This window comes from Amblyomma mixtum, chromosome 1 (assembly GCF_055824585.1).
Source record: "Amblyomma mixtum isolate Tamu chromosome 1, ASM5582458v1, whole genome shotgun sequence".
Classification (NCBI taxonomy): Eukaryota; Metazoa; Arthropoda; class Arachnida; order Ixodida; family Ixodidae; genus Amblyomma; species Amblyomma mixtum.
In genome coordinates this window covers 212,492,016-212,516,740 of record NC_143012.1, presented here as the reverse complement: position 1 = coordinate 212,516,740, position 24,725 = coordinate 212,492,016, and the positions used below count along the sequence as shown (strand labels likewise).

The 24,725-nt window shown below is 51.9% G+C and overlaps 2 pseudogenes; both read left to right on the top strand.

Annotated features, from left to right (window-relative positions):
- The window catches only part of LOC149370789 (uncharacterized), a 171,571-nt pseudogene that overhangs the window by 48,950 nt on the left and 97,896 nt on the right, over nt 1-24,725 (top strand).
- LOC149370790 (uncharacterized) lies at nt 1,490-24,157 on the top strand (annotated as a pseudogene).

The window sequence follows — 24,725 nt, the reverse complement described above, 5'->3', positions numbered from 1 at the left end:
CTTAACAAGTGTATTTCAAGTGATGTCACGCCTGTTTCTTTCTCTGTGAATGTCATGATCGTTGCGCGGATTGGAGAATGTGCCCGTCCCAAACTTAAGCCACAGTGGTCACTGTGGAAGCTTAAGTTTTCGTTGCTAAAGGAAGAGGACTTCAAGCAGCGAGAGTGAACACCTTTGGAATCTTGCTTGAGCATGGCAGTACCATTCTTTGCAGCTTGGGAGATGCTTAAACGGGAAGTTCGTGGCATAGCTATTATGATCGGCTCCATGAGCATAGTGAGGAGAAACGGCTGCTTCAGAGCCTTTATAATTTGCACGCACTTGAATGCGAGGCTCCATGATTGCACACAGAGAAAATTGCAGCTGTAAAGTGCAACCTTCTTAGGTTCGCTGCAGTACACTCTCGTGCGGCCCGTGTACAGTTCAGCAGCAATCGTGCTTTTCACTCTGAGGAGGCAGCTAGACAGGCCTTGCGGTTAGGGAGCTTCTTCTTGGTTATGCGGTTGTTGCCGGCGGCCGCGGTGGTTTTAATCTGGTTGAGGGCGGCGCGGACTTCTGCCGTGATGTCAGCATCCATGTTGAAGGTATGGGGATTTCAGTGTAAGTATTGATGTATTCGTCTTTCAGGGTGGCGAGCAGTTTCACATTTGTGCCGTGAAAAGAGTGTATGGCGCGGATGAGGTTTTTGTAGGATGTGTATTTGGTGTAGGTTGGTTCCAGCAGATGTCTGAGCAGGAACCACAAGTTTTTGCATCCTAACTGGCCGTTAAGACGATAGCAGATTTGGTGCCATTCCTCCTGATTCAGTTCGACGGAGTAAGCTTCGGTCTCACGCTTTAGGCGAACGAGACGGAGCTTGAGGGGTTGATTGTGTTTTTGGCAGAGCCAGTGAGAATGAAGACTGCGCTGGGCCTCCCACATGTGAATGAGTTTGGTGTCGGGAGTAGGACCATCCTCGTCCTGGGTAGCCGTGGAGGTGGCGTGGCATTAGCGGTGTCTTCGAGCAGTCAGTTTCCCATGTGTTCAAGTCGTCTATGGGGGTTGAAGTGCATTTGGTGCGCACGTATCTGAAGTCATGCCAGTTAGTGCGCTTGATTGTTCGGTTTGGGGCATTGCTTTGTGTAGGACTGGCGTCCGAGGTTTGTCGAGGTGGAGTCAGTATCGGTGTCAGTGACCAATGGGGAAGACGGGTCGGGTGGAGGATGTGAAATGGTATTTGCAGCTTCTGCTGCCAGTAAGGCGGACGCCTTTGCAGACGATAGACGAGGCTTGGCACATGTGTGGTTGGCCAGCTGGGGGAGGGTCACGTGTCGTGCCACAGCGTCGGCAGTTTGGTTGTCGTGGGTGGGGGGCACACATCTGCCCTGTGGCCGAGCTTCCTGCAGTTGAAGCACGCCTCCGGGTTGCTTTTGTAGGGAAAGACCTGAAAAGTGAAGCCGAGATACCCCACGTAGAAGAGTGGCTTGGTGTTAGCGACAGCGACCACGAAATGGGGTCTGCGGCCCATGCGGCGTGCGGCTACTACGGGGAGATCGGGGTTGCGAGCTCGGAGCTCGACGAGGGTCACAGCGCCATTCTCGTGAGTGTAGGCTCTCCAGATGACTCCTCTCGCAGAGTTATCCCGGGCTGGGGCGTACGTGGCTACCGGAGTGTGCTTGAAATCATGAGTTAAAGTGTGTTTTTTATTAGCATACAGGAAGGCCTGGTTTTTGTCCGATGTGCTGATAGAAGGAAGCGGTTCCGAAGTGGAAGGCTCGGGTATAAGTTAGAACACCTAGAATTGATAACAACCTCCTACAGTGCCTTCGAGGATAAGATACGGCGCAATAATTGTTTAACTTCTCTGCGGAGATTTCAACCCTGCCTTGAGAGAAAGGAGGAAAGTGCGAGTTACAGACGAAAGACTTGGTGTACTGACGGGAGGGAAAAGATCGAGGATGAAATGAAACAAAAAGGAGAAGAAGGCGTGTAGCAGATGGCTTGAAAATGGTTTCAACCACCTGGTGATCTAGCAGGGGGTGTCTGAGCGCGCGATGTGAGCAGACATGTGTGTTTCGGCTCCGCTGGTTTTCGGCTGGGGCCGTAACCCAATTCATCCTACCCCGGCAAACTGGCATCTGCTGATTCGAAACCTCGAGCGGAACAAGTGGATATCATATTCGTACAGGTGGGCCCATTTTCTTCAAATTTAAGGCTGCTTTTCGACCCACCACGTCGTTACCGTCCTTAGGCCTAACGACAACTCCGACGCTCGGCCGGTTCGACTCGGCCTCCAAGTAAAAATGGAGAACTCCACTCTTTAATTACGCGCTTACGACACAGAGGCGATGGCATGGTCCTCGGCTCCCACCGTTGGCGACACAAATTTGATGCTTTCTCCCAAAATTTGGAGTCAAGCTTTGCTTCAAGCGGCTGCATGCCGCACCCAGGAAAAAGCCCTGATGGCAGCGTTCGGCGCCGGCTCGACCGCTGGCACATCGGTCAGAAAGGTGAAAGCTCCCGTCACGCGTGCCACGGGAAGCAAGGGCAAGGCGTTCACGAAGTGGAAGCCGCGTCCAATGCCAAACCTGCTCCTGAAGACTACGTTATAGTCTCAAAGCCCCGAGAACGTGTTTCTCTTCACGAGGCGTTCATGGAAACCGGCTGCGGTACCGCTACTTCGGCGTATACCTCGGGCCGGAACGGGCCCGCGCCATCTCCGTTCTGCCCTCGCGATGCCAAAACACTATCATCGAGCATACCCCGGACAACGAGGCGGCCGACCGGCAAATCGGAGACTTTGCAGTTAATACCAAGAAGGGATCGGTCAAGCTTCAGGGTTACCTGAGACAAGACGGCAGGAACACGTGCCGCGGAGTGATCGTGGTCAGTAACACGGAAACCACGGAAACTCTTCAACAACGAGCGTGCTGGCGCGCCGGCACCATCTTGGAAATCCGGAAATTCGGAACATCCAGAAAGGCAAGCATCACCGTCACGGGTAAGGAGAAACCTCGTTACGTGCATTATGACAACGTGCTCAAGGTGGATGTAGAATGGTGGCGAAGGCTGTGCTCAAAAACGGTTCAGCGCGACTGCAGCACAGCCGCTTTGGGGGGCCGAAACACTTATATAATGAAATTCAAAAGCACAGATAAAAATAATATAAAATTACAAAAAAATTAATATTTTAATGCCACGTTTTATAAAATAGGTGAATTATTTCAGCAAAACATTACGCCGGTTTTTTGTAATTTTTCGCAACGCTCTTGTTGCGACCCCTGTTGATGAGTGTGCGGTGCATTTGCAGAGCGACTTTGCAGGCCTTGTTTCGGTGCCCGGCCACAAAGGCCGCGGGACCGCGGGAGCTTACGAAGCGATTTCTTATCACCAGCTGTCTGCAATGGCGCGCCTTGGAAAGCGTGTAAATTAAGCTCGCCGGTCCCGAAGTGGCCCCTTTAAGAAGTTTTTGTCGTCCTTGCTCGTCGCTTCTCTGTCAACGTTTGACAAGATTTGCACCCCGATGCACGCCTGCAGCAGTTTTATTGCTTCTATCGTTTCCTTCGGTGTACGGCCAGTGCGAAACCTTTTTCCGAGGCTTCGCGCTCATCGTTTCAAGCGCTTAGCTCTTCATTTCAAGATGAACTTGCGGCATGTGAAAGAACCTTGCTCCGTTGCACATCGTGAAAGCGTGGTTGTGCCGTGGGTGTCTCACCAAGACTACACCGCTTCCCGCTGGACTTTCGCAGCTGAGCTCTTGCCGTTGTCGTCTGCTCTGTATGCTTTTGTCGGGCTTTTCGCGCCTGTTTCGTAGCTGTAACCCTTTCATACGTACTTGGCTTCATGTTATCGGGATATTTAAGTAAACTGCAGGGCACGCACTTGCAGTCATAAGGTGTGCAAAAGAGACCCATCATTTGTCCTATTTGTAGTTAGTTTCGTGCAGCCGACCGTCACCAACGTGAACTTGTTACCAGGCTCTCATGAGCAACCACGTGCCCTCTACTTCCCGCATGCGCCACCGCGGTGGCTCAGCGGCTATGGTGCTCGGCTGCTGACCCAAAAGACGCGGGGTCGATCCCGGCCGCGGCGGCTAGAATTTCTTTGGGGGAGAAATTCTAGAGGCCCGTGTACTGTGCGATGTCAGTGCACGTTAAAGAACCCCAGGTGGTCGAAATTTCCGGAGCCCTCCACTACGGCGTCTCTCATAGCCTTAGTCGCTTTGGGACGTTAAACCCCATAAACCAGCCGAACCAATCATCTACTTCCCGCATGCAAGGCGCCGCATGGTCATTTTAAAATCAACTGCGCTGCCTAACAGCTCTGATCATGACATTAATGGGTTTTGCAGCACCGTGAAGCCAATTCGAGGATCCCCTCGTAACCTACTGTATCGAAACTCAACCATATGTATATGAGCCGCATTGACTGTGCCTTAGCTGAATTCGGTTAGCAATAGTTACTGCCGTAGTACGTATACATAACCGTCCATGTAGTTTTAAACTCATTTCGCTGCATCACTCTCGCCACTTTTTTAGCACACAAAAGCAGCTAGCCGCGTGGTATCAAGCGAGCGTAACCGTACTCTGAAGCGCGGAGGCTTGGCGCGAGCATTTTCTGCCTTAGTTATAACGTACGGCATTTAGGTGAAATTAATCATGGCGTATTCACGTTTGGAGTATATGGTATTCATTTGTGTGCAGTTGTATAACGCGGACGCTGCATCATGTCCAGGTGCAAAACCTGGGTGCAGTTCCGCCGCAACCTCAGCCTGGAGAAGATGCCGTGCTAGCTGCGAAACCCGAGGGTTTGTTCCAAGCACTTCGAACTGTCTGCGTATCTGCGGCCAGGATGGATGCGTCTCGATGCTTTGCCTACTCGAGGAAATTGTGGCCGTATTGAATGCCCTTGCACTTCACGTATGTTTTAGTTTGATTAGAATTGCTTCAAATTACTTACGTTAGCGACAAGGAGGTCACGAGGTTGTGCGCAGGCCCTGTTATGGTGTAACGCTCTAGCGTTCAGCAGGTTTGTTGATGCTGAAACATGTTTTTAATATTCTAATGCAGGTGTAAATATACCTGCTATATTCTCAGTTGAACAAATGAATTGTGAAGAGCAATCCCAGTGTGCAGCATGGTCTATGTGTTGATGCGCCTACTTATGTCATGTCATGTTTGCCTCAATTGAAGCTGTCGTAGCATTGTTTTCTATACTTTTCAATTTCCTACCTGGCAACGTTCGTGGAACTTCAGGACTTTTTCCTATCTGCACTGTGACCATTGAGATGAATAGCCAGCTTAAAGGAAGGAAGGAAGGAAAAACTTTATTTTACTCTAGTCCTTTTTCCTGCGGTTTGGGAGCATCTTCAGAGACGTTTTCTCCTTGATTTTACCCCCAGGAGTCTTCTCTGTCGAAGTCGTCCGCCTCTAATCAGTGGTCGGTTGCCCTCAGTCCAGGGCTCCGCTGGCCACTGCCGTCCGTTGAGCTCACTGTACCAGACCTTCTTGGTCTTCACAGCGGTCGCTGGACAGCAGAGTCTCCCACTGCTCCGCACTCGGGTTTTGTATTTTGGGGACCACGTCTATCTTTTGGCAGGCCCATGTGATGTGATAGAGAGTAGGTTTTCCGTCGCACCAGGGACATTTGTCCGCGTATATGGTAGGGTGCATTTTGTTTAGTATATGTAGGTTTGGGGAAGAGCCTGTTTGTAATTGTCTCCAAGTGACAGCTTCCTCTCTGCTGAGAGATTTGTGCGGTGGGGGATACCGCAATCTTCTGCCTCTGTAGTTTTGTAGTATGGCCGAGTAATCCCTGGGTGCTGGCGCGAGTTCCGCGGGCACATCGGATGCTCGGAAAGTAATGTATCCTCGAGCTATCCTGTCGGCCTCTTGGTTCCCTGCCACCCCCGTGTGCCCCGGTACCCACACAATTTTGTGTGGGATCTTGTCGCTGTGTTCTTCCTGGTTTTTAATTCTGTCGCTCGCTGCGAGGAGTATACGGAGCGCGTGACGACCTATCCTGCCATTCATGTAATTTCGGCAGGCTGTTTGAGAGTCGGTGAGTATTGTTAGCGACCGCCCGGTTCTATAGCCCTCCGCCACCGCTAGAGCAACGGCTACTTCCTCGGACTCTGCAGCTGTGCAGCCTCGGAGAGACGCGCTGGTCATTTCGCGTAAAGACGAATCGACCACCGCCGCCACAGCGATTTTGGTGTCTCCTCCTCTCCAAGACGCGTCTGCATACACGGTCGTGGCTTGAGGAGCGTATGTTCTTTCGATGAAGTCGGCCCTCGCTTCTCTTCTGCCTCGATGGAGGTTGGGATCCATGTTTTTTGGTATTGGCGCTACCTTGAGGGTCTTGCGAAGCTCGTCGGGGATCGTTACCGTCCTCGTCATTTCTCGCATCTGCTCGCGGTATCCGAGCCTCTGCAGGAGCGCTCTTCCAGTCGTTGTCTGCAACAGCCTGAGTTTTTGCGACTCAAGCTGCGCCTCTCGTAGCTCCTCAAAGGTGTTATGTAATCCCAGGGCCATGAGTTTTTCGGTTGACGTGTTGCGCGGAAGTCGGAGCGCTGTCTTATACGCTTTGCGTAGCAGGGCATCCGCTTGTTGTATTTCGTTTTTGTTGAGGCACTGGTAGGGTAGGCTGTACGTGATTCTACTAACTACAAGGCTTCTGACTAGTTTGAGTGTGTCCTCTTCACGCATGCCATGTCGCCTGTTGGTGATGCGGGTGATCATGCGTGAGACTTGTAGTGTTGTTGCTTTGAGCAGGGTAAAAGTGTGAGTACTGCGCTGGTTGGATTGAACCCACATGCCTAAAATTCTTATTGTTGTCTTTTCGGGTATGGGTGTCCCGTCAAGGTAGACGTTGAGTTTTAGGTCCTCGTTGGTTGGGACGGTCCGGTTTTGCTTGCCTGTCCAGACTCTCAGCAGTTCCGATTTCTCGGTCGAGCATGCGAGTCCTCTTTCTGCGAGGTATTGCTCTACACAAGAGGCCGCTTGCTGTAGCCTTTCTTCCTTCTCTCCGAGACAACCCGTGTTTGTCCAGACTGTTATATCGTCAGCATACATTGCATGCCTGATGCCTTAAAAAAAACTACAGCTTGAGCTGCCTGTGACATGTGTGGTGTCCGGCTATCGCCGCCGCCGTCGCTAATGCGCATGCGCGCCAAAAAGTAATAAAAGGCGTGCGCCGCAACCTACTGGTGGGTTATTCTCGTCCAGCCACGCACCGACGAACATGCGGGAATAAACGCAGCGTTCGCCCCTGGAAACTTGTCTGCTCCTTCGCATGAACGCGCGCTCATGAACGCGCGCGTCTCATGAACCACGCGTCACAACAACGTGTATTTTTTGTATGTGTGCTTTATCACTGTATGTGTTTGGTTGCTGTAATAAACCATGAATATAAAAACCATACTTGCCGTACACTGTGTTGCAAACTGTGCACTTGAGCCTGTGCTTTGTGCATCATAACTCGATGAACTCAAAAGTTTGGTTTGGTTTGGTTTGGTTTATTGGGGTTTAACGTCCCAAAGCGACTGAGGCTATGAGAGACGCCGTAGTGAAGGGCTCCGGAAATTTCGACCACCTGGGGTTCTTTAACGTGCACTGACATCGCACAGCACACGGGCCTCTCAAAAGTACTCGCACCAGTATTTTCACCAATGTTTCCACTACGAATCATGCATGCTTAGCCAGCGTCTGAAAGTGTATGCTGCCTTTCTATGCTGCCTTCTTTGCCAGTCACTTTCATTGGGTTCCTAACTGCACATAATTAAGGCCATAGCTCGAGCACATTTGACTGCAAAGGTTGGTGCGCGCTGAAAAGCAACCTTCAAGAGATACCGGCTCGAAAATGCGGGTTCTATAAAAAGACCCCTTTATAATTCGCGCCAAAAGCATACATATGCTTGACGTCATTTAACGTCACTCATACGTAGGTTGCCCCCCAAAATGGGGGCGCTGGGGTGCCCCTTGAGCCGCCATTTTTTGGACCAATGGGCGTCTATGGAGCCTTCGCTACCACGGTATATCTACCTTGACGTGGTCGTGTCTCTGCAAAATTATTACAAAACTATACCGGCCTGCAGCCAATGTGCGGCCGTCGGGCATCACGCGGATGCATGTCCGAACCTGAGCCGGACACGTGTGGACCCTGCGGACTGCAAGCCCGGCTAGTGGAGAGGGTGCGGGCCCCTCACAACTGTGTACCCCGGTATTCTGTGTGCGGTACCGCCCATGCCACCAACTCACGCGACTGTGCGGCCAAATTTCGCACATACAATATGGTCTTCCAAATGGGCAAGAAAAAAAAATCGGCGCCCAAGAAGAAAAGCTTTCATTTTGTGCCTCCAACCTCCAACACCCAGAAGCTGGCGCCACCTCCCGGAGGCGCTGGGAAGCCACCGTCGACCTGGGAAGGTGTCGTCAAAACGGGACACCTGTTGAGTGGTTTGGACGGGGCTGCTTCTTCCTCCCCCTTTCTGACTCCCCTCCCAGGGGCTATCAGTGCCGAGCAGAATCAAATACCAGCACTCAGCGCCAAAAGGAGATACTGCTACAGAAAATTAACGAATTGGAATCTGAAATGCACAAGCCACCTTCTCCACCTCTCCTCCCGCGGCAGAGGTTGAGAGTGAGCTCGTGGCGCCGAAGGCGGCAGGAAGCGCGGAGTCCGCACTGCAGGCTCATTTCGAGGCCTGTTTCGGGCCAATAGACGAAGGATTCGCCGCGATAGAAAACCAAATCTCTATGGTGACCAATACCATCTCCAATTTGCAAGACCCGCAATAACTGACCAAAAAATTGCGCATTCCTCGCACCCCTCGCGCAGGCCCGGCGGTCCCTACAAGGACGTATCTGGACGCCCTCTCAAACCACCGAAGCGAATCCCGGAGGTAGACGACGATGACAACTGCTCGCTCTCAGGTATGGAGGACGCCTCCCTCCCCGCGAGTGCTGGCTTCGGAGCAGCGTCACAACAACCCGTCCTTAACCTAAAGGCTGTAGCGAGCAGCCATAATACCAGGCGCTTTCCAAGAACCAATTCGGCCACCCCCGTCCAAATTGTCCAGTGGAACTGTCGGGGCTTCCGCTCCCGCGCAAAGCGGGCGGGTCTCCGAATTTTCCTTTCAACTCTCGACTCGCGTTTTGCGGTGGTTGTCCTCCAGGAGCCAGGGAGCGGCGCAACCCTTAGAAATTGCATCACCTCCCAGCAGGACCCCTCTTCTTGCGTCTGTGTGCATAAAAATTATACGGCTAATATAGTCGACTTGGAACTTCGCACTGAATACTCGTATGTGAAACGCGATGCAAAACACCATATACTCAACACCTATTGTTCCCCAGACTCAGAAATGTAACGTTCGCCGCACTCTTTAGCCGCGCTCAGAAGGCTGCGGGCAGAGACCCCCTTTTAATTGTAGGCGATTTCAACGCCCACAGTACGCTTTGGGGTTACGTGCGTTAGGAGAAGCGTGACGCAAGCTAGCGCAACTTGCATCCGCGCTGTACCGAACTCTTCACATCGGCCCTGCATATCCAACGCTGGTGGGCAACTCCGTGACCCGGGATACGTGTTCGGACTTTACCTTTATCAAAAACATTACACACGCAGAGTGGGCCAACATGGAGGAAACCCTCGGTAGTGACCACTGCCTTTTCAATATCACCGTAAGGATTAAACCATTGTCAAGACGTCATGCACAAGCGCGGCTCCCTGACTGGAAAAATTCAGGGGGCACTGTGGCTGTCTAAAGTGCTGCAAGGCGAAAGCGTTTCCTGGCACACTGTTTTTCTTGTATTTTTCATATTCTAAGTTTTTATTTTATTTTTATTTTGTTTCTTTTTCTATCTTTAATTGTCTTTATTTTTTAAACCTTTTGTTTTGCTTATCAAACCCGTGCATTCACTAGATACGCCTTCATTCATGCCCACCCCTGAGCTTTTGAGGCGGAGTGGTAGCATTCCCACTTGAAATCCCAAAGTCTCTGGTTCGATTATCAGCCTCGACAGAGTTTGTTTTTAAGTAGTGATGCCGAAACGCGGACACATTTGCTAACATTCCTTGGTCACGACAGTATGAGGCATTAAAAGCTTTCGCCTTAATAAATTCCGGCAAAGATACATCCGGCAAAGCTTTCGACAGCCTTAATCACGAAACGTTACTCAATAAACTACACCGCTATGGTATACGTGGTACAGCCTACTTCCTTATATCTTCTTACTTATCCAGTAGAACACAATAGGTCGAAATAAATGGTTTTTCCTCTGCAGTGCAGCCCGTCATCTCAGGAGTTCCACAAGGAAGTCTTTTAGGCCCCCTTCTTTTTATTCTTTGCATTAACGATATTGTCAGCGTAGATCCATCTGCAAAATATATTACTTACGCTGATGATACCAGTCTGTTTTTCTCTGGTCATTCAGGTATTGATCTATCGAGCCGTTCTAACACGACCTTGGGCAAACCTGATCAAAGGGCATGTAAGAAAATTTTAAAACTTACTGTAAGTAAAACGAAAGCCCTACACTTCCACCCCAAAAACAGATTATTCGAGTTTTCCCCACTCCTACTCAACGAGAGACAAATAGAAGTTAAAAAATCTGTCAAAACTGATCAATGGGCATGTAAGAAAAGTTTAAAACTTAGTGTAAGTAAAACGAAAGCCGTACTCTTCCACCCCAAAAAACAGATTATTCGAGTTATCCCCACTCCTACTCAACGACAGTCAAACAGAAGTTAACAAATATGTCAAAACGTTAGGCTTCTATTTTTCAGATCATGGCATGCACATGTAGAATACATATTACAAAGCTCAAAGCTCTCGCGCACTATAGGTTCCATACGTCCATCTTTCAGTATTTCCTCTCTCGATTAATATTCTCCTATACAATGCACTCTTTTCCTCTATTTTAAACTATTGCTCACTAGTGTGGGCAACCACAACTGGAGAAAATATCACCAAGTTATTGCTGCTACAAAAAAGAGCAATCAGACTGATTTCTAAATCTCCTTTCGCCGCGCACACAGGGCCAGTATTTGAGCAACTAAAAATCTTTAAAATGGCATATTTGTATATCTACAGGTTTCCCTACTGTATAGACAATGCATCACCAAGAAGGACGACACGCTGAGCGGCGCTTCAACAAAGAACCCCAGGTGGTCGGAATTTCCGGAGCCCTCCACTACGACGTCTCTCATAGCCTTAGTCGCTTTGGGACGTTAAATCCCATAAAACCAAGCCAAACCAAACAAAACATTAATACACATAACGTCCGAAATCCAGAACGTTGGCATATCACTGGCTGTCGCACAAACTATGGCAAGCAGATGCTTCATCACAGGCTTCCTGTTTTACTCAATCTGCACTCACGCCATAGTCGGAAAGATTTTACAGGTGTTTCCGTACAAAAGTTCCGTCAAATGTTTTTATGAACAGTGTGTCTATGTCCTCATTTAGTGCTTTGTACATGGTGTACTTTGATTTCTTTTGTGCTTTAGCTCTAATTGCATTCAATTTTATTTATTGATGTAAAAATTGTCAGTTGATTTATCCTGCGCTGCCAAATGCCGTCAGTAAGGGCGCAGTCGCCCGGTCAAGCTGTTCTCTGAAGCAGCTTTTTTGCGGCTGCTCCTTTCCTTGTAAAAGAGGAAAAATAAACTATTATTATTGTTATTATAATTTGGTCTCTACCCACGAACAAAGATACCACGCGTGGACACAAGGATTGGTTCCACACCTTCGTTCGAGGTAAACTCAAATTCATATCTCAGAGGCAACGCCGGAGGTGGAGAATTACCTTCTGCACCTCTGGGAGGCGCGGCACAGCCTCGTCCGCAGATGGCGCCGCCAAAATCTAATAGAAAGCTTAAAATTAGTATCGCCGGGCTCACCCAGCGGGCTGCACAGTACGCGACCCAACTCGCCGACTCGAACTGGGTGAACCGCTGTAAGACGGCGGCCAGACAAAGGCGGCGCGTACGCATACCCCAAGTATGAAGATACGCCCTGCACGTGCGTCCTCTTCCGACCAATATGACACGTGAATACCATAGTGGCAGGCGCCATGCGCGGACGGAGGCACTGACCCGTCACTATGGAAACAAACCCGGAATCTTCTGCGTGGACGACTCCGGCCCTCACCATGGGGGGTGGTAGACGGCCGCAGTCGTCCACCAAAACGTCGTGGTGAACGGCCTAACGTTCCGAGCTCGAGACGTAATACATGCGGAGGAGGTCGCGATTGCGCTAGCCGCCGCAGCCCAGGATTCGCCAGCCTTCATTACCGACTCGAGAGGGACCAGCAGAAATATGCAACAGGGACACATTCCTTTCTTTGCGTATCGCATTCTTCAAAATAACAACTACCTCGGGGCCCCCGCGTCTCGAACGATCGTATGGGCTCCTGCTCACATCCGCCTCTACCTTGAAACTTTCGAGTCCTTACCAGCCGTGGTTGCCCTCCAAGAGCCAGTCCTGGGCGCCACAATTTCACATTACAAAACGTTCCAACAGGATCGCGCGCCTTGTCTTCTCGTTCACAAAGACTACACAGCCAACCTAGTGGATCTCGACCTCCAACTAGAGTACTCTTATGTAATGGTGACCCTCCTACCAGTCCGCCGCAGGGACCCACCGTTGCATATACTCAACGTGTATTGCTCTCCCAAACTAAAGCGAGTGACTTTTGCGGACCTCTTTAGCCGCGCGCTAAGAGTAGCGAGCCGCGATCCCCTGCTGATTGTGGGCGACTTTAACGCTCCCAGTCAGCAGTGGGGGTATCGCAAGGAGGAGTCGCACGGGCGTAAGCTGGCGGAGCTTGCGTCCACGTTGGGCCTCACCCTCCACACAGACCCTGTCCAAACAACCCGGCTAGGAAATTCCGTGACACGGGATACGTGTCCGGTCTTAACCTTCACTCGCAACATACGACACGCAGACTGGCTCAACACCGAGGATACCCTCGGTAGCGACCACTGCATCATTAACACTACACTACGCACACGCCACCTCAAGTGTCCCAGAACACAAGCCCATATCCTAGATTGGACGAAACTCAGGCAAAATTTTAACTCACTTGATAATACACTCCTTTCCGCGCAAGGCTACACAGCATGGTCCCAACAGCTGCTGGCACACCTTTCCTCGCATGAAACACACATCCAGCCCTCAGAGGCGGTCACGGACGTGGATAACCACCTTCTACACCTCTGGGAAGCCCGTCGCAGCCTCGTCCGCCGTTGGCGACGCCAGAAACACAATAGAAAGCTTAAAGCTCGAATTTCCGAGCTTACCCAGAAAGCGGCAGAGTACGCGGCCCAACTCGCCGACTCCAACTGGGTAGATAGATGCAACACGGCCGCGCGACAAATGTCCAGCCGAAACACGTGGCGTCTCTTTCGAGCCCTAATCGACCCAACCCAAACACGAACCGAAACACAAAAACATTTGCAGCGAGCCATGCACGCTTTTCATGGCAACACGACTCAACTGGCACAGAAACTTCGTGACCAGTATCTGTGTACAGCCCAAGACCCCCGTGGATCTGCGTACTCTTATGCAGGCTGAGAGAACACGGAGCTGGATCTACCTTTCCAGCTGCATGATCTGCGGGCGGCTCTCGCCAAAATGAAACGGGGCACTGCGCCAGGACGGGATAAGGTCACCGTCAAGCTTTTGACGAACCTGCCCGACTTGGCATACCAGTCCCTCCTGGAATACGTCAATGCGATTTGGCGCGGGGACACCCCCCTGCCAATCGAATGGAAAACGGCTTTGGTCACTTTTATTCCTAAAGCTGGCAAACCAATTGGCACAGATAACCTCCGCCCCATCTCTCTCACCTCATGTGTGGGCAAACTAATGGAGACGATGGTGCGGGATCGGTTATCTACGTATCTTGAACACAAACAAGTCGTTGCGAGCACCATGTTCGGATTCCGCCCACACAGATCCGCACAGGATGTCCTCCTGCAACTCAATCGGAAGTCCTTGACCCCCTCGAATGCCCCCATAATGACCGGGTAGTACTCGCCTTGGATCATAAAGGGGCATTTGACAATGTAACACATGACATCATACTCACTAACCTAAGTCACACCGACTGTGGCCTCAACACATTCCGATACATAAGCCAATTTTTAATGGATCGTCAATCCTACATTCGAATTCAAGATAGAGACCATGGTCCGTACCTACTCGGCACGCGAGGAACCCCTCAAGGCGCGGTACTTTCCTCGCTACTCTTCAATCTGGCCATGATGCACCTGCCGGCCCAGCTGAGTGGTGTCGCCGGCGTGCAGCACGCCCTGTACGCCGATGACATCACTCTGTGGGCCACGCAGGGCAGCACAGGAGACATTGAAACCAGCCTGCAAACAATGGCGACGATAGTAGACCGCTACGCCCGCCGCTGCGGTCTTCAATGTTCCCCTCAAAAATCGGAATTTGTGCACCTCCGCCCCTGACAGAAGTGTACAACTACAATATCTCTCTCTCTCTTGAGAGTGGTCCCATACGCGAAAGTGATTAGATACGGGTACTCGGACTCTACATCCACAATCACAGGTGGCCAGACACTACATTGGCCAAACTCCGTAAGGTGGGGGACCAGGTGGGCCGCATGGTCCGCCGGGTTTCCAACAAACGCGGAGGGTTACGAAGTAAGAATGCCTTGCGGCTGGCAAACGCCTTCGTAACTAGTCGAATTCTCTATTCGATTGCTTATCTCCACCTATGGAAACAAGAGGGGGATGCCCTTGAGGTCATCCTTCGCAAAATTGTTAAACGTGCCCTTGACCTCCCCATCACTACTTCAAACAGCCGGCTTATGGCTCTTGGGGTGGGGAATACTTTCCGGGAGCTCCGGGAGGCGCACCTTACAAACCAGTACACGCGCTTGTCGATAACGGAGTCGGGTCGCCGCCTTCTTGCTCGACTCCATATCCAACACACCCCTCCAATGGAAGACAGGTTCGCCTCCCGGAACTGTGGAGACGTGCCCTCCACGTGCGGCCTCTTCCAGCAAACATGTCACATGAAGACCATAATGGTTGGCGCCTGGCACGAGCGGAAGCGCTAGCCCGATATTATGGCAACAAAACAGGTGTATACTACGTGGACGCCTCCGGCCCTCACCACGGGGAATGGTACACGGCCGCGGTAGTTCACAACAGCAACACAGTTAACGGCCTCACTTTCAGAGCCCGCAGTGCAACACAAGCAGAAGAGGTCGCGATTGCTCTCACGGCCTCACATTCCAATTCAAAATACATAATCACCGACTCGCGAGGGGCCTGTCGGAACGTCGAACAAGGCTGCACTCCCTTCCTAGCCTATCGAATATACCATAATTGCATACGGGATACGGACCCCGCATACCGTTACCTCATATGGGCCCCTGCTCATCAGGGGTTTGCAGGAAGCGAGGCATCAGACGCAGCCGCCCGCGCGCTCTCTCACCGGGCTGTTTTCTCCTCCCCATCCAATGAGGAAACCGATCTGAATCCGGCCTATACATTCAAAGATATTACAACATATTATCAAAATTGTCATCGCCTTTACCCTAGCCCATGTAAAGGCCTGAAGAAGGCGGATGAGCGGCTCTTTCTCCGCCTTCTCACCAATACATTGCTGTGCCCGGCAGCGCTAAAACATTTTGACCCCTCCTTTAGCGGCAGTTGCCCACACTGTAGTGCAGTGTCTTCTGAGACCTATCACATGGTGTGGGCCTGCCCCTCCAACCCCGCTATTCCCCCCATCCCCAACCCAACCCAGGAGGACTGGGAGGCGACCCTGCTCGGCTGCCACGACTTACAGGCCCAACAAGCCTTAGTCGAGCGCGCCCGGGCGGCGGACACCGCCACTGGGGTCCCCTACTAGGGACCTCCACCTAGTGTTTGTAAGGATCGGTCCCTTACGGGCTGATCCAAACATACCTCTTGTTCATTCGTAATAAATGTTTTCACCACCACCACCACCACATGGGCCTCAAAGGCAATGAAACGGCAGGTGCCACCACCCGCGCACTCACTCTCCGGGCAGCGCTTCAGACCCTTCCGAAACGAAATGAATCCTGAACCCAATCCGGCCCTCATTTTTTAACAAATTGCTGAATTATACTAATCCGGCCACGTAATTTATCCTAAGCACTGTAAGGGCCTTACAGAGACGGAAGAACGCACACTCCTCCATGTTTACACGAAAACACTGCTCTGCCTGGCAGTTTTAAAGCCTTTTGATCCTGCATGTACAGCAAAGTGTCCGTACTGTGCATGGAAGTCCTCAGACATCTTTCACATGGTATGGGCATGTCAGTCAACCCGAACCTCGCCCAAAAACCCAACCACACCCGGGAGGACTGGGAGGCAGCCTTTATCGGCTGCTCCGACCTGGTGAGCCAGAAGGCCCTGGTCGAGCGCGCCCGACCCGCAGCGGTCGCCAATAGGTTCCTGCACTGAGGAGCGCACTTAGTGGCTGTTAGAGTGGCCCTTTCGTGCATACATCAAGCTTCCTCCCTATTATGTAACAATAATAATGTTTTTCAGAGAGACAGACAGAGTGATCTAGCATCCAACGGGCATTATTAACCCGTACCATGGATTGCCTTACTGGTTTCATAAAACTTGTAACGCGGCAGCGTTGAGGAGCTAATGTCGCAGGAAAGCCGGGGTCGGCATTGTTGGCACTGTACCATGAGGGCCTTGAAGTGAAATCTTGTGGAGGTATGGACAACCAAACCCAAGTCTTTCAGAGTCCGAGCCGAGCACGCTCGGAACACGCTACGAAGGCTCGTTGGTTCGGACTGAATAAAAGTAGACTGAGTGAAAGTGCTGTGGTGTTTGACTTGTGAAGTGTCTTTGTGTGCTGATGCGACTCCCTGGCAGCGCTGCAACACTCTGTCGTGTCCCATTCTTGAAATCGAAACTTATGCGTCTTGTTTATAAAAAATTTTATTTACATATGTACACATGCCAAGGCTACCAGATACATTGACATTTACAAAAACACATGAGATTAAGCATGTAAGGGGAGCCAATTGAAGAAGTACCATATACATCTCTAAGTAACTAACAAGAATTGCTCGTGGGCGATGCAAAAGAGGATAGCATACCTATTGACAGAAGGGTGAAGAGCCAATAATTTGACATTGACACATTGAAAAGGAGACTTTAGCTCCACACGCCTCACACATGAACACATTGACGATCCCGACACCCTTTTAGACACACTTCAAACCATGTACACATCTCCAGGCGGCCCCACACCTCTACCCCACTACACAGGACAACCAAATCCCACACTCGACACCGACATCACGGAGACGGAAGTCAGAGCGGCCCTCCTGATTCTCCGCGCCAACTCCGCACCTGGTGCAGACCAAATCACAAACTCCATGCTCCGTAATCTGGATGACCGATCGATCACCCATATTACGAAATACTTCAACCAGTGCTGGAGGGAGGGTAACCTCCCGCAGTCCTGGCGCCACGCGAAGGTAATATTTATACCAAAACCCAACAAACCACTCATCATTCTAAACCTTCGCCCGATTTCGCTAACCTCATGCCTCGGGAATCTCCTCGAGCATGTTGTGTTAGCGAGACTCACAAGTTACATGCCGGATAACAATCTTTACCCGCATAGCATGGTGGGATTCCGCCCTCATCTATCCGCACAAGATGCCATGCTGCAACTCACACACGACCTTTTTGACCTGCTTCTTCCAGGTCACACCAAGGCAGTCTTAGCTTTGGATCTCTCCAAAGCTTTTGATCGCATTGAACATCAGGCGATCATGACTGCTCTATCCCCATTGAATGTGGGTGTGCGCACGTACGCCTACATTCAAGCATTCCTGACTGACCGCACGGCTGAGATACACTTCGGCCCTCTGTCTTCCCCCTCCTACACACTTCAGAGTATCGGCACCCCTCAAGGGTCCGTCCTTTCCCCCTTTCTCTTTAACATTACCCTCATACTACTCGCCCGGAAATTGGCAACTATTCCCCACCTCAAGCACACTATTTATGCCGACGATATCACCCTGTGGACCACCCACGGCAGTGACGGTGACATAGAGAATACCTTACAGGAAGCAGCCACCCTCACCCAAAATTACGCACGGACCATCGGACTGTCTTGCTCCCCAGCGAAGTCCGAACTGCTCCTCATCCGGCCTAAGAACCGCCGCTGTCCCCGCTCTCCCATTGCCATTGAATTGAATGGTTATCCGGTACCTGAGGTTGGCACCCTCCGTGTATTGGGCCTGCACATCCAGAACGATGGCAAAAACACCACTACCCTCAAGATCGCACCTCATCCGCAGGGTTTCGGGACATCATAGAGGCATGAAGGAGCGCGACCTATGTCGCCTCATTCATGCCTTTGTCCTCAGCCGTGTACTGTACACTACCCCATACTTACAACTATCCAAACATGACATAAACGCTTTGGATGCTTTGATTCGCAAGGCATTCAAAGTAGCACTTCATCTTCCCCTCAACACACCCACAGACAGATTACTAGGCCTGGGCCTCCACAACACGATCGGGGAACTGGTGGAGGCCCACCGACAGCCCCAATACATCAGGCTCACAAAAACTTCCACAGGTCGGTATATCCTGGACTCCCTGGGAATCAAAATACCGGCCAACGACCCAACCCTCCTCGCCATCCCACGAACCCTTCACCGAGAGCTTCTCATCAGGCCGCTCCCGAGGAATATGCACCCGTCCCACCATGAGCAGCGCCGCAGAGCCCGTGCGAAGGCACTCCATCGAGCGTACGGCCCCGAGCCGGACGCCGTATGGGTGGACGCTGCCTGCACGGGTGATGAAGCGACAGCAGCTGCGGTGGACTCCTCTTCATCCACCCTCCTCACACTACCTCTCCCTCCAGACACGTCCCCAAAGGCTGCAGGGGAAGCCGCCATTGCACTTGGTATAACCCGCACGGAAGCCCGGTATATTTTAACTGACTCTAAAACTGCGATTCTAAATTTTGCTCGAGGCCGAGTTCATGTCCCTGCTTTTCACAAATTAGACTCGCCCGATGCACCCCCGCCCCGCCAAGTGGAGCAGATATGGGTGCCTGCGCACTCCGGGAATCCCAGAAACGAGGCCGCCAACCTATTAGCCCGAGGTTCTTTAAACCGGGCTCAGGTGGCCTCGGATCGGGGATTCACGAAGGATCGCATGCACTCATTCAGTGAGCTGACCCAGGCATACAGAGCCTCTCGCCAGCTCTACCCCCCGCCCCACCCCTCCCTAGATAACAGACACGCAACACTCTGGAGCAGATTACAAACACATACTCTCCCCTCGCCCCTTACCCTAACCCACTATCATCCCTCCTTCCCCACTCCTGCTTGCGCCCTATGCCCAGAACCCTTCGCTTCTTCCCTCCACATCCTTTCCCTCCTCCCGGCGGACCCTCCCCCGCGAGACCTAGAGAACCTCAAGACCTGGGAGGACTGGGAGACCCTGCTGCGCTCGGAGGACCCGGCCGTGCAGACCATCGCCACCGGCCGTGCTGCCAGTGTTATGAACCTTAGGAACATAAACACTTGAGTGCAGTGGGGTCATGCGGGGACCCTGGGGCGTGCCCCGAATTCCTGTTCAATTAAAGTTTTTCTCTCTCTCTCCAGTTTGGTCTAAAAACCAGGACAAGACGACCGTTATTTACAGAAATGAATGGGCATGACCATTGCCGGTGAAACTCTTCCTCACCCAAGAAAAAGAGTTGTTCGGACAAAAAATTGATCAGCTCCCATCGGAGTCGGCCGAGAATCGGCCACACAGTACGGCCATAGAGTAATATAGAAGTAAAGAGCGGACACTCCCGTAGGTCCCAGCGGCCGACTTTTGTGCACAGCGCACCTAGCGGACCCGGGGAAACGCACTGGCCTCAGAGATGATAGGATCCAACAGGAATCTCGGAGGCTCTACTTTCATTGCGTCTTGTGCGTTCTTCACTCTCGCGGAGGAGGCGGTGTCACATTGCCCAGCTGAGCAGCCGGCCACCAGCGTGACGATTACGGAGCACGTAACGATTATCCAGGTTTCGACGTGCAACGCTCGTCAAAAGCGTTTGGCTTTGATCGCTTGCCTGGACGCCGCGGCGAAGACGTCACCCACAAGCCGCAAAGGCGTTATGCCACGCATCGCGTGCGCTTGGCAAGCGGCAGTGAACCTACTACGGAAGCGAACCATACTCTTTTTATTTTTTTTTATTTGCACGACCAGTGCCATCTGGCGGAAACGGGGAAGCGCCGAACTCGGCCGCGAAAGGGCCCGAGTGTCCGCTCTTTACTTTTATGTTACTCTATGGTACGGCGTCGAAAGCCACCAGCGACCGCGGCGCGACTGCGCCATAAAGCAAAAATACCTCGAAGAGAAGTTTATTGGACTGATTATTCATACAATGGGACCATAGTCCCTCACAAAGACAAAAACAACCTTGAAGAGAAGTTTATTGGACTGATTATTCATACAAAGGGACCATAGTCCCTCACAAAGACAACCTGTGTTTGAAGAAAAACTTGTCTATCCTACTGAAGCCAAAGTCACCGGCTCCGCAATCTGGCCTTCAATTAGAAGAGCGGTTGAGGTGGGGCAGCCACATGGCATCTCTTCTCTCAATTTCTCTTTGTAACCTGCTTTTAAGGAGCGGTTCATGTTGCCACCAAGATGTGTGACCGACACTGCGCATTTCCTTTAATCAAAACGCAATTTCAAACGTTCAGTTTCCTCTTTGATCTTTAACTCCCTCCTTGATCCCTTCCGTTACGGCTCCGTTCGGGTGTCCACCCCGATGTGACAGCTGCGATGTCATTTACTTTTTTCTCAAAAACCGAACCAAAATAATAAGTGAGCGCCTGCTTTCGTTGTGTTCATGGGCGTTGCCATTGGCAACATTGTCTAAGAGTCCGTTGATTTTGACAAAAGGAAAGGCACAAAAACGACTCATTTGGTCAATGGGCCCCTCAATCTTGCTTTCGTGTATGTGGCGTTAGTGTCCACCTGCAAAAACCTGCTTTCGCTCAATATTCCGTGCTTCGCAATGCTTAACAACACCACCGTCGCTCGTATAGGCGCTGGCTGGAGCCAGTTGGCAGGCCCGTGCACTTTCCTTTTCATTCTTCTTTCAGTCGCAACAACAACATAGGCGCCGTGCAGTGCGGCGCGCCGCTTACTTTCGCTAAGCGCGATTTCCTCAGCACACTCTGGCGCCCGCTCAAGACCAGCGCCGGATCATCTCCAGGGGCGGTATTACGGAACTGTCAAATCAAAAACTTGTCAAAAACGCGTCAAAAACTCGTCAAAAAGCCCCGCCGTAGCCGCGCTCCTATTGGTCGGCCGTGGCCGGCGGCCATGTTGCTTTCTTGCGTCATGGGTGGCTGTCGTTTACGTCACGGACATGACAGAAGTGGCGACGTTGCACGCCTAATTATGCAGGCGCATTTTGACGATTTTTTTTGACGGCTTTGAGGCGGTCAAAAGTGGACCGTTCGTTTTTGACAGAAAATGGCGGCGGCGGCAGCGGCGTCGTATGTGGCTGAGGCGGCTGCGGCGACGCGAGCAACGGCGAAGGAGGGCGCACGAAGACGCGTTTGACTTGCCGGACGAGCTGTTCCAACGCCTTTTTCGACTGGAGAGGCAGACTGCGGTGCGGCTATGCGACGAAGTCGCCGATGAATTTGGAGGTTTGCGTGCGAATGCGCTGTCGGTGCAGCAGCGGGTGCTGTGTGCACGGCGGTTATTTGCGACCGGCGGCTTTCATGCAAGCTTCGGCAGCCGACGACACCTCTGTGCCACAGCTACATACAAATAAAACATGCTTATGCTGGCAAATAACTTTATTTTCCCCTGCAAATCGCACTTCGTGGCCGTCTTCTGTTTACCGGTCGAGGAAAAAGAAACAGACGACCACACATCACATACAACGCTTCACGCTTTGACACTTTTTTCATCGATCGTAAGAGCCGAACAACACAGACCTTAACAAGTTGGCTTCGTCAATTTTTGCGCACTTAGAACAACCGCACAGTACCTTGATTTTCGTCGCCACGTAAGAAAACAGTATCAAGGCGTGGAACAGCTGTTCACGTGCAAAGCGGCTTGTTGACGTTTTACCGCCGTCTGCGCACCCCCGCGGCAGCAAAAGTTACCCACCAGGAAGTTTAATAGCCTAACTTCTTGCGCTTCTTGTTTTTCTTTATATTTTTTAGCTTTAAACATCATTTTTTGGCAAAATAAAATAATAATTATTTTTATCACTGCGCATTTCTTTACTCTTTCAGCAAAAATTTAGCAGACGGTCCCTCGTCGTGCAGGCAAATGCTTCGGGGCGCCGCTCTGCTGTAATTGGCTGATTCCTCGTTGCGTCAATTTTGCGTCAAGCGTCGACGTCACATCGTTTCGTCATTTTGACGTCACTGTCAATAACTTTTGACAGGTTTTTGACAAAGTTCCGTAATACGGGTCCAGCGCTCACAGAAGGATTGCGCTCCAGGGGCTATCCTTCGCGTTGTAAGGGTGCCTCCTCCTCACATTGAGGAGGCATCCAAGTGCCATGTAGGGGGCTTCGTCCCACGATTTACATCATTCAATAAAGGTTTCCACCACCACCACCAGGCCGCCGCGGTGGCTCAGTGGCTATGGTGCTCGGCTGCTGGCCCGAAAGACGTGGGTTCGATCCCGGCCGCGGCGGCTGAATTTCTTTGGAGGAGAAATTCGAGGCCCGTGTACTGTGCGATGTCAGTGCACGTTAAAGAACCCCAGGTGGTCGAAAATTCCGGAGCCCTCCACTACGGCGTCTCTCATAGCCTTAGTCGCTTTGGGACGTTAAACCCCATAAACTAATCCAAACCACCACCACCACCACCACTCTGGTGCAGACTACAGACACACACTCTGCCTTCACCCCTTAACCTAGCCCACTATCATCCCTCCTTCCCCACTCCGGCATGCACTCTATGCCCAGACCCCTTCGCCTCTTCCCTACACATTATTTCCCTTTGCCCGGCGGACCCTCAAGACCTGGGAGGACTGGGAGACCCTGCTGCGCTCGGAGGACCCGGCCGTGCAGACCATCGCCACCGGCCGTGCTGCCAGTGTTATGGACCTACGGAACATAAACACTTGAGTGCAGTGGGGTCGTGCGGGGACCCTGGGGCGTGCCCCGAATTCCTGTGTAAATAAAGTTTTCTCTCTCTCTCGCTCTCAGCATCCATAAGGCGCGGTACCACATTTTAGTTCGTCAACAATCGCGGTCAACAAGTAAGGCGCTCGTGCAGGTGAGACCAGTTTCATATCCAACCGTGTTAGGCCAGGTACGAGCAGGCAGGAGATTCCGGCTGAACGTGGCGTGGATCGGACGCTGGCGCGAACGCTCCTCGCTTCTCCCATGCCCACCGCTAAATTCAGCGACGGTCATCACCGCTCTCACCTGGATTTCGTTTTTGAAGCTCGGATAAGGCCGTCGGACGCATCGGCAAGTACCTTTTTGCCTGTTTCTGCGGACTTTTCTGCGTTTCGGCTCTTGTCGGTACGCATGGCGCGCTAGCCCTACGCCAGGCCTAGCGTCTGACGGCGCTGTGCCGCATTTTCTGGGTGGGATTTTCGCCCAAAATTGGACATGGAAGTCACCGTGCAGGGGACTGGTATGGCCCATAACGAGGTTTCGCTCCAAAATGGTTGGTTCACCGTCGGTGAATCGAAACGATCGGGTCACGAACGCCAAAGGAGTAACCAAGCGGCACACAATGGAACCGATCGCGCCCAGGGACAGGGCGGCATGCGGCGCTCTGTCGACTCCTCTGCGAAAACGCTTGACCGACGACTTGCTCGACAGTCTGTGGCGTCGAACCTACCTCGCCTGCCCAAGGGCCTAACCAAGGTGATACTCCGCCCATCGGGCGGCCTCCGTATACTCGAGAGCTGTGGCCAACTCGACATCTTTCAACTGATTCGTGACGCCGCAGGCCTCACATTGGCGGAATCGTCGGAAGACTGCATGCTACTCAACTTCAAGCAACACACCATACTGGTGGCTACCCATTCCCCGGCACGAGTGGAACGCTACTTAAGCATCCAGGAGCTCACCTACGGCGAGAACAAGATCGCCATCACCTCTATGTCACCACGCCGGACGGCAGTGGTAAACGAGTGATCCAAGGCGTTCCCAAACATCTATCAGATGCCGTCATCCTAGCGAACCTTCAGCATCCCAGGAATCCTCTAATATGTGGAGTACGGCGCATGGGTGCGCAGTCGCAGACGGTCCTCATTCTCTTCAACGGTGAGCGAGTTCCCGGTTAGATCAGCTTCGTCGTTGGCATGATTCGCTCGCTGCTGCCTCTACAAAAAAAAAAATATGAAGTGTGTTCTTTGTGCGGACAACTCGGACATCGCAAAGACCTTTGCCCGGCCCGGACCCAAAAAACGCTCGTTGCCGAAGATGCGGCATGGCCAGCCCTCTCGAGGCACATATCTGCGAGCCTAAGTGTGCCTTATGCGGTAAGGGCCATGAACTGGGCAGCAAGAAATGCCGCGAGATCTACCGCACTCCATAAGAGACGCCGCTGTGAACAGAAACGCCAACTTCTGACCCAGCATAGCCAAGAGACACCGAAGTCTAATGAGCGACGCAGCAGCTCCAAAAGCAGGGGAAGGACTAACTATAGACATCGATCCAGCTCCTTTCCATGATTGGAACAGAGAGGCCGGTCTGTCTCTAA